Here is a 17,190-nt window from a genome sequence, read left to right as displayed (position 1 = left end):
ATTTGTAGTTAAATATTATCTTCGTACTTTTTAATTTGCATTTATCTCGACGCCCTTTGTATTACGATCAGACGTAATATTAATTATGTAATCTCTCTATCAAACGATTTTTAATCTTAATACAAAAAGGGGGGAAAAGTATCCAAAATAGATCGACTCCTTCTGATAGGACTTCTACAAAAACAGGATTATTTTATTTTGACTCTTAGCTTATTGTCTCTTTTTTCTATTCCAACCAAAATGAGCATTGCAGGCATGGACTATATTGTTGGAATATGCATATATTTATCGCCTAGGCTGATGAAAGTTGGTTTCGTTCGACAATTTGTCCTAAAACTTAAAAAAAAGAAAAATTAAAGGTTATATCTGTATTTTGGGTGTAGGAACACGAAGATTGACAAATAAAGAGAAATTATATTATGTGCTCCACATAAGAAAGTACAAATATAACGGAGGAGAGACTTCAGTCATTTCAATTCTTTTTACCCTTTCATTATTTCACTAAGTTTGTCCATACTATTTACGTTTTTAGGGATTCTGATGACTTTTCCTTCCACCAAAATACCCAAGGACGTGCCTTGGCCTTAGGCTAAGAACATTTCAATTCTTACTTTTTAATTTTTCCTCTTATTAGATACCAAGCTATATATTGTTTGAATCTTTCATCTGGTTTAGAAGACTAATATTGAGCCTTTTCTAGCCTACCAGTCATAGTCTGGAGAGCAGTGTGCTTGAGTAGGCTTGAAACAACTACCTCTAATTCTCTCTCTGCCTCTAATTCTCTCTCTGCTGCTATTTTGTCCTTCTTGGTCCGAATGACCTTCTAACTTGTTCTCTGTCGCTTATGCCCTTAAGCATAGACACACAGCAGATTTGTATTTGTTCCTTCAGTTGAGCTACCATGAACCCACACTGAAAATTAAACAGCATGACTTGATGCTCTTCCCTTAATATTTTAAAGAAATAATTTTAACCCTTTTACTCAGTAAATGTAATTTAACTGTGTCATCCCACATTCCAAGGTACCACTAGCAGTTATATCTCCATTTATATTTAACTTAAAATTGCGTTTGAATGTTTTTAGATATGCCCAATTATAAAAGATTTTTACTCTGTTTATGCGGTTAGGCAAGCAACAAAAATGTGGTAACATGAATCAAGTTACGCAATACGTTTTAATCGACAGATATCAAAAGCCTTGGTAGTTCTGTAAGCCAGGCACTGACTAATAACAATAATAATCAATGCAATAATAGCAATAATGAAGTGTGATTCTTTCGTTCTGTTTTAGATAATCAAGTTTTTCCTTCAATTCATCTGTTTAAATTCAATCCTGGACACAAAATCTTGATTTTTTAAGCCCCTTTTCGAGAGGTGAATGACTTCATATTTTTCTTAATTTCAAAGCTTTTATCAACTTTCTAGAAACACACTGACTGAAGCGTTGCTATGGATACTATCCACCCAAAAATGAAATGTAACAAACACTTTCTTTTTATACCTTAGCTTCAATAAAAAGAAAGTTAATGAAAGAGGATTTACGCTTGAATTCCAAAAGTAGGAGTGATTACTGTAGGATAGAAAAATTCTAATTTTTCTATTTTTTGAAACGCAACGTTTATTGTTTTTATATATTTTTTTTGCTGGGAGAAACTTCAAAGTGTTAAACATGTAGTCTTTGGAAACAATAGGACATAGCTATTCTGACCTTTGATGTGTTATATTTCTCCAGTCCCCTAGAGAATTAGGACTCCAACACTAATTTTAAAAGTGGGATAGTTTGACCATAGACAAGCGAAAAAAAAAATTTGGATATTTAGCGTAGGAAGTGCACAATAAATGTGCTGATAACTTCCAGAAGGACGTAACCGAGGAGAGAGTTCTTCACGATTTGTCTAAGCTCCATTAAAAGAGACAAGCCTTAACTGTTGCTTTCTCAAACACTTATAAAATGTACCTGACAGCCCTCCTCTTCAAAATCTAGTCTTGTGAAGTCCTATTCGTGTAGTTTCTAGATATCCAATATAGACACGCCAGCTTTGAAATAGGCCTACATTTTAATGAAAATAAGCATTACAATTTTTTGTCTCAGAATTGATAGATAACTTATTTGGGGTTTAGATTCTCTGCTTAATCAGTTCACTTCAAAAAGGAATGTCTCACAATTTAGCTTCATGTCATAGCTTTTTAAACTTGTCGCTTAAACAAGGTAAACACAATAAGAATGGTAAAATCCCCTTATTGTCGTATATTCAACTAGGTACAGGTGCATTTAATGACAGACAAAACCCGCCAAACTGGTTATTTCAAGAGACCACTATTTAGAAATGGGATGCAAAGAGTAGTTTTCATTGCGTTTACGACAATATTTAAACTGTTGTTTTTTGGGGTTTAGGGGGGGGGGCGGTACCTAGGTTAGGTTATGTATTTAATATATGCTATGCTTTACCCCCACCCCAACCCCCCAAATGTGCAAATATTTAGCCCAAATTTGTTTCGAAACCATTACATATTCATCCTATTTCATTTATTGCATTAGCATTAACCAAACCTGACTTTTTAGAAGTGACCATACAATGCACCTGTACCGGTACTTGTTTAATAATGTTTATTTTCATAGTATATTACTTGCACGCACGAGACTTTTAACTGTTTTCTTTTAACGAAATACGTAACTTTTACGCTATGATTTTGCTGCTTAGCGCTTTTATAGTTTGGAGTTATTACTTGTTATTTACATGGAGTATTTCTTACAAGCTTTTCCCTCGTCAAAACCATAAGAAGAGAGAACAATTTAGAGGTTCTGGATGGACTGACGAAATGTCGAAGTTATAACCGGCTTTGTTTCATGCTAATTTCCTTTGGAACTAACTTCAGCAAGTATGTAACAATTCAATTTCCATGTAACAAAAGACACTACTTTTGCTATATGCTCTGCTAATTTTGCTTTTGTGAAGGTAAACCAAACCTTATAAATGATCTGTTGAAGTCGGGAAGGATACATTTGTAGATAAAGAATTGAATTCTAAAGTGAAATGATACGTTTCAAATCCTTATCAATGAAGGGTGCAAGAAGCGTATAAGGTCAGGGATAGAATAGAAAAATAGGTACTTGTCAATTAGCCGGAACCCACGCGAGAGGTCAAGTTTGGTTAATACTAATGAAATAAAACAAAATATGATGAAAACATGTAATAGTTTAGAAACAAATTTGGGCTATTTATTTGCACATTAGGGGGTGGGAGTAAAGCATAGCATATATTAAATACGTGACCTAATCTATGAACCGTTTCCCCCTAAACCCCTAAGAAACCAAAGTTCAAATATTGTAAACCCAATGACAAGACAAGAAATTAGGGAGGGGGAATCAAAATTAAGGGAATTCATAAAACGATGTTATTTCATTAAGAGTTGCCAAAGTAAACCCAGACTAGTAAAAATACTAAGGGGCAATCCCACCATCATATACTGCACAAATTTCTTATGATAGGATTTCGGCCAGCAAATTATAATAATATATAATCCATACTTGGACGTCTACAGTTTAAGCGAGCTTCATGCCGTAATTTGCTTGAAAATGTTCACCAAATCAAAACAAAGCTTAAAACGAGCTTATAACCCTAAATTGAATGAAAGACCTCCGCCTCCATGAAGTCCCGATTTCCTTTAAATATTTCTTATGACTTCTCTTATACTCGGCTGGGGAGAACCTGATTCTCACTTAGCCCCAGAGATATTGCCAAAAAGCAGAACTTGTGTGTTCTGTCATCTTTCATTCATAAAAATGACTTAGACACCTCAGTCTTTCTTTCATTAAACCCCTAGAAAGTGGGATTGAACACACTTCGAAATAAAAGTTAAACTACAGTACGAACTATACAAAAGAAAATGCTTATTTCATTATTCAAAACAAATAATATAGTATTAGACTATGACAGGTAATTTGTAGCAAAAGGAGCACTTAATGTTCAACGTTTTTTTCTCGCCGCAATATCCTCAACACTCTGGTCTGTAAAATATTTAGATTGTTAACAAAATATAGAAAGCCGATTTTGAAACCTACCTAAAACAGTCACAATTTCCGGTTTGAACGGTGAATTTGCGTGTTCATTATCCAAAGAAGCTTTCGATCATGAAGGATAGCAGAAAACTAAATTTGTCTCTTCCGAAGATTTCCCAGGATGGACAAAGCGTTTGATATACGCCATGGCGCAGGCCACTTCCAGCCGATCCCAAACACGGGGAAATAGTAGGAAGTCGAACAGTTAAAAAATGGTTTTGACTCTGTTGTTGAACCAGGATCGGAAGAAGATTAAGAGCTCAGTTGAGAAAAATTCTAACAATAAATTAAGAAGTTTTAATAAAATAGAAGTATGTTAATGAGAAAGATTATACACTACATCAACAAAAGGGACAGACAAGCTGGGTTTGCTGTATAGTATTTTAGGGGATTGAGGACAAAGTGATCAGTTATAAGGTCTTTAATAGTAGAAAGGGGTCAGAAGGCGCGGGGCGACACCCCTGCTGCCACCTACAACTTTTTTACATAATTTATTCAAGGATTATTGATCGAGTCTAATGGGGTCAATGACCGAAATTTCCAAAGGTCGATTTATTTGATGTTGTTGTTGTTTTGGGCAAGTGTATACTCGGAGCGAATGTTATGAGTTTCCAGAAATAGGAACCAGTATTTGTTGTTGTTGTTGTTTTGGCCAAATGCATGCGAGTCCCTAGGGAGAACACGTGGTTAATCAAAGTGGGTCAATGACCTAAATTTCCCAAGGTCGATTATTGTTTCCAGGCAAAGTTTTAATGTCTGACAGATGATGTCATGATTGATTGATTTGTCAAGAAAAGGGGAATTAATTTGTTGTTTCTAAGGGGAATTATTGATTCACGAAAGGGTTTCTTAGTAATTTGAAATGTGACAGCGCAGAGATGCCAAAAACTGATTCAAGAAAGGGGAAATAATTTGTTGTTTCTAAGGGGAAGGTGGGGAAGAGATATATTGATTGCGTAATCGAAGGGAGAGAATTCCCGAGAAATTGATTACATAATCGGTAGAACCCTATCAGGAGCTCGTGACGGGAATCCATTTATGGGCATAGAATGACGTAATCAACTAGGACAATTGGATTTCTGAGAAATTGATTACATAATCGGTAGAACCCTATCAGGAGGTCCTGACGGGAGTCCATCTATAGGCATAGAATGACGTAATCGACTAGGACAGTTGGAATTATTTCGGCGAAACAGTTAGAGACATTTTAAAAGATGTTTTAGAAGAGGGTGAAATTCTGTGGTCGTTATAATACACAAGTTCCATTTGAACAGTGTCGTGAGGTCCTCTACCCCAACCCCAAAGGGTTCCGATCCACTATCCCAACCCCAAGGAAAGCCCCCGACCCCCAAGGGTTCCCCCGGGCTCCCAAAGAATCCCCCGGCCCCATCAAAGGGGCCCCCCCGCGCCATAAAGGACCACCCCGCCCCCCAGAGACCCCGGCCCCCCAAAGAGTCCCCTCTCCATTTTTAATACTTTTTTAAGGCTTTATTATATCTTTTCAGAGCAAGTTATTTTCTTAATTTCCATCCTAAACCCATTTTACAAGTTGAACTACTTATCTTTTTCACCCACAACTATACTTTACAGCTTTTTGGATACCTCAACACCAAGAAATACTTTTCAAAGACCATTTCAGAGCAAGTTACTTTCTTAAAGTCACTACTAAAAAAATTTTCAAAATTGATGTAAATACCTTTTTAAATAAAATAAATACAATAAATATTTTTTGAAACCACAAAACAAATAAAAAAATTTAAAAGACAAATTCAGAGCAAGTTACATTCTTAATGTCCCTCCTAAAGCCATTTTACAACTTGAAGTACTTATCTTTTTCACCAACAACTATACTTTGCAGCTTTTTTGATACCACAATCACAAGAAACACTTTTCTAAGACACTGATATTGAAATTAACATTCTTAATGTCTCTCCTCAGACCATTTTCAGACTCCACGTAATCGACATCTTTACCCAAAAATATTACATTACAGCTTTACGGTTAAATCAAAACCAAGAGAAACTTTTCAAAGACCCTATAAGAGAAAGTTAATTTCTTAATGTCCCTCCTAAACCCATTTTCCAAATTGAATTACTTATCTCTTTCATCCAAAGCTATACTTTACAGCTTTTTGGATACCTCAACACCAAGAAATACTTCTCAAAGACCATTTCAGAGCAACTTACTTTCTTAATGTCCATCCTAAGCTCATTTTCCAACTCGAAGTACATATCTTTTTCACCAAAAACTATAATTTAAAGCTTTTTGAATACTTAAAAACCAAAAAATACTTTCCGAAGACGATTTCCGAACAATTTCCTTTCTTAATGTCCTTCCTAAACTCATTTTCCCACTTTAAGTACGTATGCTTTTCTACAGAAAGTTTACTTTAAAGCTTTTTGGATACCAAAACACCAAGACATACTTTTCAAACACAATTTCAGAGCAAGTTACTTTCTTTATGTCCCTTCTAAACCCATTTTCCAACTTGGAGTACTTATCTTTTTCACCCACAACTATATTTTACAGCTTTTGGGTACCTCAACGCCAAGAAATACTTTTCAATGACCATTTCAGAGCAAGTTACTTTCTTAATGTCCCTCCTAAACCCATTTTCCAACTTGAAGTACTTATACTTTTCACCCACAACTATACTTTTCAGATTTTTGGATACCTCAACACCAAGAAATACTTTTCAAAGACCATTTCAGAGCAATTTCCTTTCTTAATTTCCCTGCTAAACCCATATTACAACATAAAGTACTTATCTTTTTCACCCAAAACTATACTTTACAGCTTTTTGGATACCTCAACACCAAGAAATACTTTTCAAAAGACATTTCAGAGCAAGTTACTTTCTTAATTTCCCTCCTAAACCCATTATACAACTTGAAGTAACCAACTTGAAGTAACAACTTGAAGATCCTAACCTAACACTTCACCTAACTGTTTGCTTGTCTTTCACCTAACCTAACCTAAGTGAAGCCTAGGTAGGATAACCTAACCTAACTTAACCTAACCTAATCTAACCTAATTTAATCTAGTCTAACCTAAGTATTTCTTGGTGTTGATGTATCCAAAAAGCTGTAAAGTATAGGTGTGGGTGAAAAAGATAACTACTGCAAGTTGGAAAATGGGTTTAGGAGGGACATTAAGAAAGTAACTTGCACTGAAATGGTCTTTGAAAATTATTTTTTGGTGTTGGGCTATCCAAAAAGCTGTAAAGTATAGTTTTTGGTGAAAAAGATAATTACTTCAAGTTGTAAAATTGGTTTAGGAGGGACATTAAGAATGGAGCTTGCTCTAAAATGGTCTTTGAAAGTATTTCCTGGTGTTTATGTTTCCAACGTGCGTTAAAGTATAGTTGTGTGTGAAAAAGATAAGTATTTAAAGGTTGAAAAATAAGCTTAGGAGGGATATTAAGAAAGAAAAATTCTTTGAAATGGTGTTTGAAATGTATTTCTTTTTGTTAAGGTATCAAAAAAGCTGTAAAGTATGGTTATGGGTGAAAAAGATAAGTACTTCAAGTTGGAAAATGGGTTTAGGAGGGACATTAAGAAAGGAACTTGCTCTGAAATGGTGTTTGAAAAGTATTTCTTGTTGTTGAATTATACAAAAAGCTGTAAAGTATAGTTGTGTGTGAAAAAGATAAGTATTTAAAGTTTGAATATTGGTTTAGGATTGATATTGAGAATTTAAATTGCTATGAAATTTTAATTGAAAAGTATTTCTTTGTGTTTAGGCATCCAAAATGCTGGTATTTATAGTTGTGGCTGAAATAGTTAAGCAGTCCTAGTTGTAAAATGGGTTTTAGAAGAGATAAAGATAATTTAACTTACTCTCATAAGGTCAATGGAAAGAATTTATTGTGGTAGTTATATCCAAAAAGCTGTAAAGTATAGTTGTGGGTGAAAAAGATAGTTACTTCAAGTTGTAAAATGTGTTTATGAAGGAAATTAATAATTGAAATTTGAATTAAATGTATTTTGAATAGTATGTCTTGGTGTCGAGGTTTCAAAAAAGATGTAATTTATACTGCTGGGTGAAAAAGAAATGAACTTCATTTTGGAAAAGCGGTGTAGTAGGGTTGATGAGAATGGTATTTGCTCTGTACGGTTGTTTTAAAAGTATTTCCTGGTGTTGAGGTATCCAAAAAGCTGTAAAGTATGGTTGTGGGTGAAAAAGATAAGTACTTCAAGTTGGAAAATGGGTTTAGGAGGGACGAAAGTAACTTGCTCTGAAATGGTCTTTGAAAAGTATTTCTTGGTGTTGAGGTATCCAAAAAGCTGTAAAGTATAGTTGTGGGTGAAAAAGATAAGTACTTCAAGTTGGAAAATGGGTTTAGGAGGGACATAAAGAAAGTAACTTGCTCGCACATGGTCTATGAAAAGTAATTTTTGGTGCTTAGGTATCCAAAAATTTGTAAAGTATAGTTTTAGGTGAAAAACATAAGCACTTCAAGATGGAAAATGGGTGTCGTAGGAACAATAAAAAAGTAACTTGTTCTGACATGGTCTTTGAAAAGTATTTCTTGGTGTTGAGGTATCCAAAAGCTTTAAAGTATAGTTGTGGGTGAAAAAGATAAGTACTTCAAGTTGGAAAATGAGTTTAGGATGGACATTTAGAAAGTACATTGCTCTGAAATAGTCTTTTAAAAGTATTTATTTGTTTTGATGTATAGAAATAGGTTTAAAGTATAGTTTTGGGTAAAGGAGATATGTAATTCAAGTTTGAAAATGGGTTTAGGAGGCAAAAAAAGAAATGAACGTTTTCTGAATTGGTCTTTGAAAATTATTTATTTGTGTTGAGCCATACAAAAAGGATTGAAGCATAGCTTTCGGTAAAATAGAAAAGTACTTCAAGTTGTAAAATGGGTTTAGGATGCGCAATAAGTAAGTAGCGAGCTCTGAAATGGTCTTTTAATAGTATTTACGTGAGTTTCTGGATACAGCACTCAGTGACTCATAGTTTTGGGTAAAATAAATAATTACTTCACGTTGGAAAATGGGTTTAGGAGGGATATTAAGTATGTAAGTTCTTCAGAAATTGTAGATGAAAAGAATTTCCGTGCGTTGAGGTATCAAAAATTCTGTAAAGTCTAGTTGAGAGTGAAAAGGATATGTACTTCAAGTTGGAAAATGGGTTTAGGAGGGACATTAAGAAAGTAACTTGCTCTGAAATGGTCTTTGAAAAGTATTTATTGGTGTTGAGGTATCCAAAAAGCTGTAAAGTATAGTTGTGGGTGAAAAAGAATAGTAATGAAAGTTCGGATTTTGTTTGAGGATGTACGTTGTGGTAGTAAGTTGCTCTGAAATTTTAATTGCAAATTGCATCTTGGTGATGGTTTATCCTAAAAAATGTAAATTATTGCTGAGGGTTAAAAAGATAAGTATACAAACTTGGAAATTGGTTTTAGGAGTGACATTAAGAAAGTAACTTGCTCTGAAATGGTCTTTGAAAACTATTTCTTGGTGTTGAGGTATCCAAAAAGCTGTAAAGTATAGTTGTGGGTGAAAAAGATAAGTACTTCAACTTGTAAAATGGGTTTAGGATGGACATTAAGAAAATAACTTGCTCTGAAATGGTGTTTGAAAAGTATTTCTTGGTGTTGAGGTATCCAAAAAGCTGTAAAGTATAGTTGTGGCTGAAAAAGATAATCACTTCAAGTTGGAAAATGAGTTTAGTAGTGAAAATAAGAAAGTAACTTGCTCCGGAATAGTGTTTGAAAAGTATGTCTTGGTGTTGAGGTATCCAAAAAGCTGAAAAGTCTCGTTGTGGGTGTAAAATATAAGTACTTCAAGTTGGAAAATGGGGTAGGAGGGACATTAAGAAAGTAACTTGCTCCGAAATGGTCTTTGAAAAGTATTTCTTGGTGTTGAGGTATCCAAAAAGCTGTAAAGTATAATTGTGGGTGAAAAAGATAAGTACTTCAAGTTGGAAAATGGGTTTAGGAGGGACATTAAGAAAGGAACTTGCTCTGAAATGTCTATAAATTTATTGCAGTGTTTTTTGTTTACAAAAATGATGTAATGTAGATGTGTGGGTGAAAAAGATAAGTACTACATTTTGAAAAATTAGTTTAGGATGGACCATAAGACAGTGATTATCTCAAAAATGGTCTTTGAAAAATACTAATAGGTGTTGAGGTCTCAAAAAAGAAGTCATGTATAGGTGTGGATGAAAAAAGATAATGGATTAAATCTGGAAAATTGAGTTCATATTGACATTAAGATAATACATTGCTCTTAAATGGTCTTTGGAAAGTATTTATTTGTTTTGAGGTAAATGTCCTAAACCCATTTTCCAACTTGAAGTAACCAACTTGAAGTAACAACTTGAAGTTCCTAACCTAACCATTCACCTAACTTTTTGCCTGTCTTTCACCTAACCTAACCTAAGTGAAGCGTACGTGGGATAACCTAACCTAACTTAACCTAACCTAATCTAACCTAATTTAATCTAGCCTAACCTAAGTATTTCTTGGTGTTGAGGAATCCAAAAAGCTGTAATGTATAGTTTTGGATGAAAAATATAAGTACTTAAAGTTGTACAATGGGTTTAGGAGGGACATTAACAAAGTAACTTGCACTGAAATGGTCATTGAAAAGTATTCCTTTGTGTTGATGTATTCGAAAAGCTTTAATGTATAGTTTAGAGTGAAATATATAAGTACTTCAAGTTGGAAAATGGGTTTAGGAGGGACCTTAAGAATAGAACTTGCTATTAAAATGCTTTTAGAAAGTATTTCTTTGTTTTGATGTTACCAAAGATATTTAAAGTATAGTTGTGTGTGAAAAATATAAGTACTTAAAGTTGTAAAAAGGGGCTTAGGAGGTATCTTAAGAAAGGAAATTGCTATTAAAGGTAGTTTTAGAAGATTTTCTTGTGGTTATGGTATAAAAAAAGCTGTAAAGTATGGTTATGGGTGAAAAAGATAAGTACTTCAAGTTGGAAAATGGGTTTAGGAGGGACATTAACAAAGTAAATTGCTCTGAAATGGTCTTTGAAAAGTATTTCTTGGTCTTGAGGTATCCAAAAAGCTGTAAAGTAGAGTTGTGGGTGAAAAAAATAATTACGTAAATTTGTAAATTGTTCGGAGGTTTGACAGTAACATAGTAACTTGCTCTGAAAATGTCTTAGAAAAGTATCTAATGGTTTTGAGGTATACAATCATATTTAAAGTATTTTTTAGGTAGAACGAGAGAAGTACTTATATCTGGTAAATGAGGTTAGTAGTGACATTAAGAACGTAACGTACTCTAACATGTATTTTGAAAAGTATTTCTTGTTGTTGACGTATCTAAAAAGCTTCAAATTTTAGCTTATGGTAAAATAGATAAGTACTTCATGTTGGGACATGGATTTAGTAGGGACATTAAGAAAGTAACTTGATCTTAAATGGTTTTTGAAAAGTAGATCTTGTGTATGATGTTTCCTATTATCTTTTATGATTAGTTTGTGGTTAAAAAGATAAGTACTTAAAGATTTAACATTGGCTGAGAAGAGACATTAATTCTTTTAAGTTCTCTGAAATGCTCTTTGAAAAGTGTTACTTGGTTTTGATTTCTAATAATATCATTTAATTTTGGTTGTGGGTGAAAAATATAAGTACTTCAAGTTGAACCATGGGATGAGGAGGGACATTTAGAAAGTAACTTGCTCTGAAGTGGTCTTTGATAGGTTTTTATTGTTGATCATTTATCCACACATCTTTAATGTTGGTTTGGTTGTAAATAAGATTAGTAATTCTAGTTGGAAACTTTGCTTAGTAGGGACATTAGGAAAGTAAACTGCTCTGACAAGGTATTTGAAAAGAATTTATTGGTTTTGAGGTATCACAAAAGCTGTGAAGTATAGTTATGGGTGTAAAAGATGAGTACTTCAAGTTAGAAGATGGGTTTAGCAGGGAAATTTGGAATGTAATTTGCTCTGTAATGATCTTCGAAAAGTAATCTTAGTGTTGAGGTATCGAAAAAGCTCTAAAGTATAGTTGAAGGTGAAAAAGATAAGTATTTCAAGTTCGAAAAGGGGTTTAAGAGGGATATTAAGAAAGTAACTTGCTCTAAAATGGTCTTTGAACAGTATTTCTTGGTGTTGAGGTATCCAAAAAGCTGTACAGTATAGTTGTGGGTGAAAAAGATAAGTACTTCAACTTGTAAAATGGGTTTAGGATGGACATTAAGAAAGTAGCTTGCTCTGAAATGGTCTTTGGAAAGTATTTCTTTGCGTTGAGGTATTCAAAAAGTTGTAAAGTATTGTTGTTGGTGACAAAGATAATCACTTAAAGATGTAAAATGGGTCTATTAGGCATAAAAAGAAATTAACTTGATCTGAAATGGTCTTTGAAAAGTATTTATTGATGATGAGGTATCAAAAAAGCTCTACATTATAGTTTTGGATGAAAAAGATAAGTACTTCTAGTTGGAAAATAGGTTTATGAGGTACTTTGATACAGCAACTGTCTCTTAAATGGTCCTTGAAAGGTATTTATTGGTGTTTAGGTATTCAAAAGGCTGTAAGGTATTATTGTGGGTGAACAGGAAAAGTAAATCAAGCTGGAAAATGGGTTAAGGTCGAATAATATGAAAGAAACGTGCTCTTAATTGTTCTTGAAAAGTATTTCTTGGTGTTGAGGTATACATAAAGCTGTAAAGTATAGTTGAGGGTGAAAAATATAAGTACTTCAAGTTGGAAAATGGGTTTAGGAGGGACGTTAAGAAAGTAACTTGCTCTGAAATGGTCTTTGACAAGAATTTCTTGGTGTTGAGGTGTCTAAAAAGTTTTAAAGTATAGGTGTGGAGGAAAAATATAAGTACTTAAAGTTGGATAATGTGTTGAGGTGTGACACTAAGAACGTAGCTTTCTCTCTAATGTTCTTTGAATATTATTTATTTTTGTTTATGGATCAAAATAGATGAAAATAAAAGTTACGGATGAAATACATAAGTACTTCAAGTTGAACAATTGGTTCATGAGGGACATTAAGTTAGTAACTTGCTCTGAAATGGTCTTTGAAAACTATTTCTTGGTGTTGAGGTATCCAAAAAGCTGTAAAGTATAGTTGTGGGTAAAAAAGATAAGTACTTCAACTTGTAAAATGGGTTTAGGATGGACATTAATAAAATAGCTTGCTCTGAAATGGTCTTTGGAAAGTATTTCTTGGCGTTGAGGTATCCAAAAAGCTGTTAAGTATAGTTGTGGGTGAAAGATATAAGTAGTTAAGGATGGAAAATGTGATTAGGAGGGACATTAAGAAAGTAAATTGCTATGAAATGTTCTTTTAAAACTATTTATCGGTGTTGAGGTATCCAAAAAGCTGTAAAGTATAGTTGTGGGTGAAAAAGATAAGTACTTCAGGTAGGAAAAAGTGGTTAGGAGGGACATTAAGAAAGTATCTTGCTCCTAAATCGTCTTTTAAAGGTGTTTCTTGGTGTTGAGGTATCCAAAAAGCTGTAAGGTATAAATTTGGGTGAAACTTTAATGTAATGGTTGTTGGAAAATTTGTTGTTTGGTGTTATTTAGATAGTAAAGGTCTCTTTTTGGTAATTTGAACAGAATTTCTTGGTTTTGATATATCCAAATACCTGTAAAGTATAATGGCGGGTGAAATAAATAAGTACATCAAGTTTGAAAATGGGGTAGGAGTAAAATTAAGAAATTAACTTGCTCCGAAATGGTCTTTGAAAAGTATTTCTTGGTGTTGAGGTATCCAGAAAGCTGTAGAGTATAGTTGTGGTTGAAAAAGATAAGTACTTCAAGTTGGAAAATGGGTTTAGGAGGGACATTTAGTAAGTAACGTGCAATTTAATGTCTTTTGAAAAGGATTTCTTGGTTTTGATTTATTCAAAAAGCTTAATAGCATAGCTGTGTATGAAAAAGATAAGAAGTTCATGTTGGAAAATGGGTTTAAGGTGAACATTTATAAAGTAACTTGATCTGAAATCTTGTTTGAAAAGTATTTCTTGGTGTTGAGGTATTCAAAATGCTGTAAAGTATAGTTGTGGGTGAAAAAGATAAGTACTTCAAGTTGGAAAATGAGTTTAGGAGGGACATTAAAGAAATAACTTGCTCTGAAATGGTCTTTGAAAAGTATTTCTTGGTGTTGAGGTATCCAAAAAGCTGTAATGTATAGTTGTGGATGAAAAAGAAAAGTACTTCAAGTTGGAAAAATGGGTTTAGGAGGGACATTAAGAAAGTAACTTGCTCTGAAATGTCTTTGAAAAGTATTTCTTGGTGTTGAGGTATCCAAAAAGCTGTAAAGTATAGTTGTGGGTGAAAAAGAAAAGTATTTCAAGTTGGAAAATGGGTTTAGGAGGGATATTAAGAAAGTAACTTGCTCTGAAATGGTCTTTGAAAAGTATTTCTTGGTGTTGAGGTATCCAAAAAGCTGTAAAGTATGGTTGTGGGTGAAAATAATAAGTACTTCAAGTTGGAAAATGGGTTTAGGAGGGACATTAAGAAAGTAACTTGCTCTGAAATGTCTTTTGAAAAGTATTTCTTGGTGTTGAGGTATCCAAAAAGCTTCAAAGTATAGTTGAGGGTGAAAAAATAAGTACTTCAAGTTGGAAAGTGGGCTTATGAGGGACATTAAGAAACTTACTTGTTGGTAAATGTCTTTTTAAAAGTATTTTTTGTTTTTGACGATTCGCAATATATCCAAAATATAGTTTTTTATGAAGTAGGTAAGTACTTAAAGTTGTAAATATGGTTTAGGAAAGATATTGGTATATGAACGTTCTCTGAAATGTAATTCCAAAAGTATTTCTTGGTGTTCAGGCATCCAAAAAGCTGTAAAGTATAGTTGTGTGTGAAAAATACAAGTACTTTAATTTGGAAAATGGGTTTAGGAGCAATATTGAGGAAGGAACTTGCTCTGCAATGGCCTTTGAAAAGTATTTTTTTTGTTTTGAGGTATCCAAAATGCTGTAAAGTATAGTTGTGGGTGAAAAAGATAAGTACTTCAAGTTGTAAAATGGGTTTAGTAGGGACATTAAGAAAGTAACTTGCTCTGAAATGTTCTTTGAAAAGTATTTCTTGGTGTTGAGGTATCCAAAAAGCTGTAAAGTATAGTTGTGGGTGAAAATCTAAGTACTTCAAGTTGGAAAATGGGTTTAGGAGGGACATTAAGAAAGTAACTTGCTCTGAAATGGTCATTGAAAAGTATTTCTTGGTGTTGAGGTATCTAAAAAGCTGAACAGTATAGTTGTGGGGGAAAAAGATACGTACTTCCAGTTGGAAAACGAGTTTCGGCGGGACATTGAGAATGTAACTTTCTCTGAAATGGTCTTTGAAAAGTATTTCTTGGTGTTGAGGCATCCAAAAAGCTGTAAAGTATAGTTGTGGGTGAAAAAGGTAAGTACTTCAAGTTGGAAAATGAGTTTAGGAGGGACATTAAGAAAGGAACTTGCTCTGAAATGTCTTTTGAAAAGTATTTCTTGGTGTTGAGGTATCCAAAAAGCTGTATCGTATAGTTTCGGGTGAAAAAGATAAGTACTTCGAGTTGGAAAATGGGTTTAGGAGAGACATTAAGAAAGTAACCGGCTCTGAAATGGTCTTTGAAAAGTATTTCTTGGAGTTTAGGAATCCAAACATATGTTAAGTATAGTTGTGTGTGAAAAAGATAAGAACTTCAAGTTGGAAAATGGGTTTAAGAGATTAAGAAAGTAACTTGCTCTGAAATAGTATTTGGAAAGTATTTCTTGGAGCTGAGGTATCCAAAAAGCTGAAAATTATAGTTGAGGGTGAAAAATATATGTCCTTCAAGTTAGAAAATGGGGTTAGGAGCGACATTAAGAATGTAACTTGCTCTGAAATTGTCTTTGAAAAGTATTTCTTGGTGTTGATGTATTCAAAAATCTTTAAAGTATAGTTGTGGGTGAAAAAGATAAGTAATTCAAGTTATAAAATTGGTTTAGGATGGACATTAAGAATGTAACTTGCTCTGAAATGGTCATTGAATAGTATTTCTTGTTGTTGAGGTATCCAAAAAGCTGTAAAGTATAGTTGCGGGTGAAAAATATAAGTACTTCGAGTTGGAAAATGGGTTTAGGAGGGACATTAAGAAAGTAACTTGCTCTTAAATGGTCATTTAAAGGTATTTCTAGTTGTGGTGGTATAAAAAAAGCTGTAAAGTATAATTTTGGTTGAAAATGAGATTTACTACAAATTGTAGAAGTGGGGTAGGAGGGACATTGATAATGTAGCTTGATCCTTTTGTTTGTATGATCTTTAAGTAATTTATGTTATTTAAAAAATTTTGTGGAATGTTAAGTTGTGGGTGAAATATATAAGTACATAATTTTTTATAATTTATGGATTAGTTATTTTTAGACAATTAAATGCTCTGAAATAGTATTTGAAAATTATTTCTTGGTGTTTAGGTATCCAAAAAGCTGTAATGTATAGCTTTGGGTGAAAAAGATAAGTACTTCAACTTGTAAAATGGGTTTAGGAGGGACATTAAGAAAATAACTTGCTCTGAAAAGATATAATAAAGCCTTAAAAAAGTATTAAAAAATGTAGAGTGGACTCTTTGGGGGTCCGGGGTCTCTTGGGGGGCTGGGTGGTCTTTTGTGGCGCCGGGGGCCCCGTTGGTGGGCCCGGGGGACCCTTTGGGAGCCCGGGGGAACCTATGGGGGTCGGGGGCTTTCCTTGGGGTTGGGATAGTGGATCGGAACCCTTTGGGGTTGGGGTAGAGGACCTCACGACACTGTTCAAATGGAACTTGTGTACTATAACGACCACAGAGTTTCACCCTCTTCTAAAACATCTTTTAAAATGTCTCTAACTGTTTCGCCGAAATAATTCCAACTGTCCTAGTCGATTACGTCATTCTATGCCTATATATGGACTCCCGTCAGGACCTCCTGATAGGGTTCTACCGATTATGTAATCAATTTCTCAGAAATCCAATTGTCCTAGTTGATTACGTCATTCTATGCCCATAAATGGATTCCCGTCACGAGCTCCTGATAGGGTTCTACCGATTATGTAATCAATTTCTCGGGAATTCTCTCCCTTCGATTACGCAATCAATATATCTCTTCCCCACCTTCCCCTTAGAAACAACAAATTAATTCCCCTTTCTTGAATCAGTTTTTGGCATCTCTGCGCTGTCACATTTCAAATTA

General features: G+C 33.9%; 1 protein-coding gene across 2 annotated transcripts in view; it reads right to left on the bottom strand.

Annotated features, from left to right (window-relative positions):
- LOC148956749 (cell adhesion molecule 2-like) overlaps positions 1–4,136 on the bottom strand; it is a 241,206-nt gene extending 237,070 nt beyond the window's left edge. The window contains exon 1 of one of the 2 annotated variants that reach the window (XM_089087196.1): positions 4,064–4,136. The gene's annotated coding sequence lies outside the window, so the exon portion shown is untranslated. Of the gene's footprint in view, positions 1–1,957; positions 2,093–4,063 lie in introns of those variants that run through there. The other variant, XM_089087205.1, reaches the window with a different exon arrangement.
- Between the last annotated feature and the right edge of the window lie 13,054 nt (positions 4,137–17,190).

The sequence above is a fragment of the Artemia sp. Qi Xiang Cuo genome, chromosome 1 (assembly GCF_049724085.1).
Source record: "Artemia sp. Qi Xiang Cuo chromosome 1, ASM4972408v1, whole genome shotgun sequence".
Lineage (NCBI taxonomy): Eukaryota > Metazoa > Arthropoda > Branchiopoda > Anostraca > Artemiidae > Artemia > Artemia sp. Qi Xiang Cuo.
This window is presented reverse-complemented; position numbering and strand designations above follow the sequence as displayed.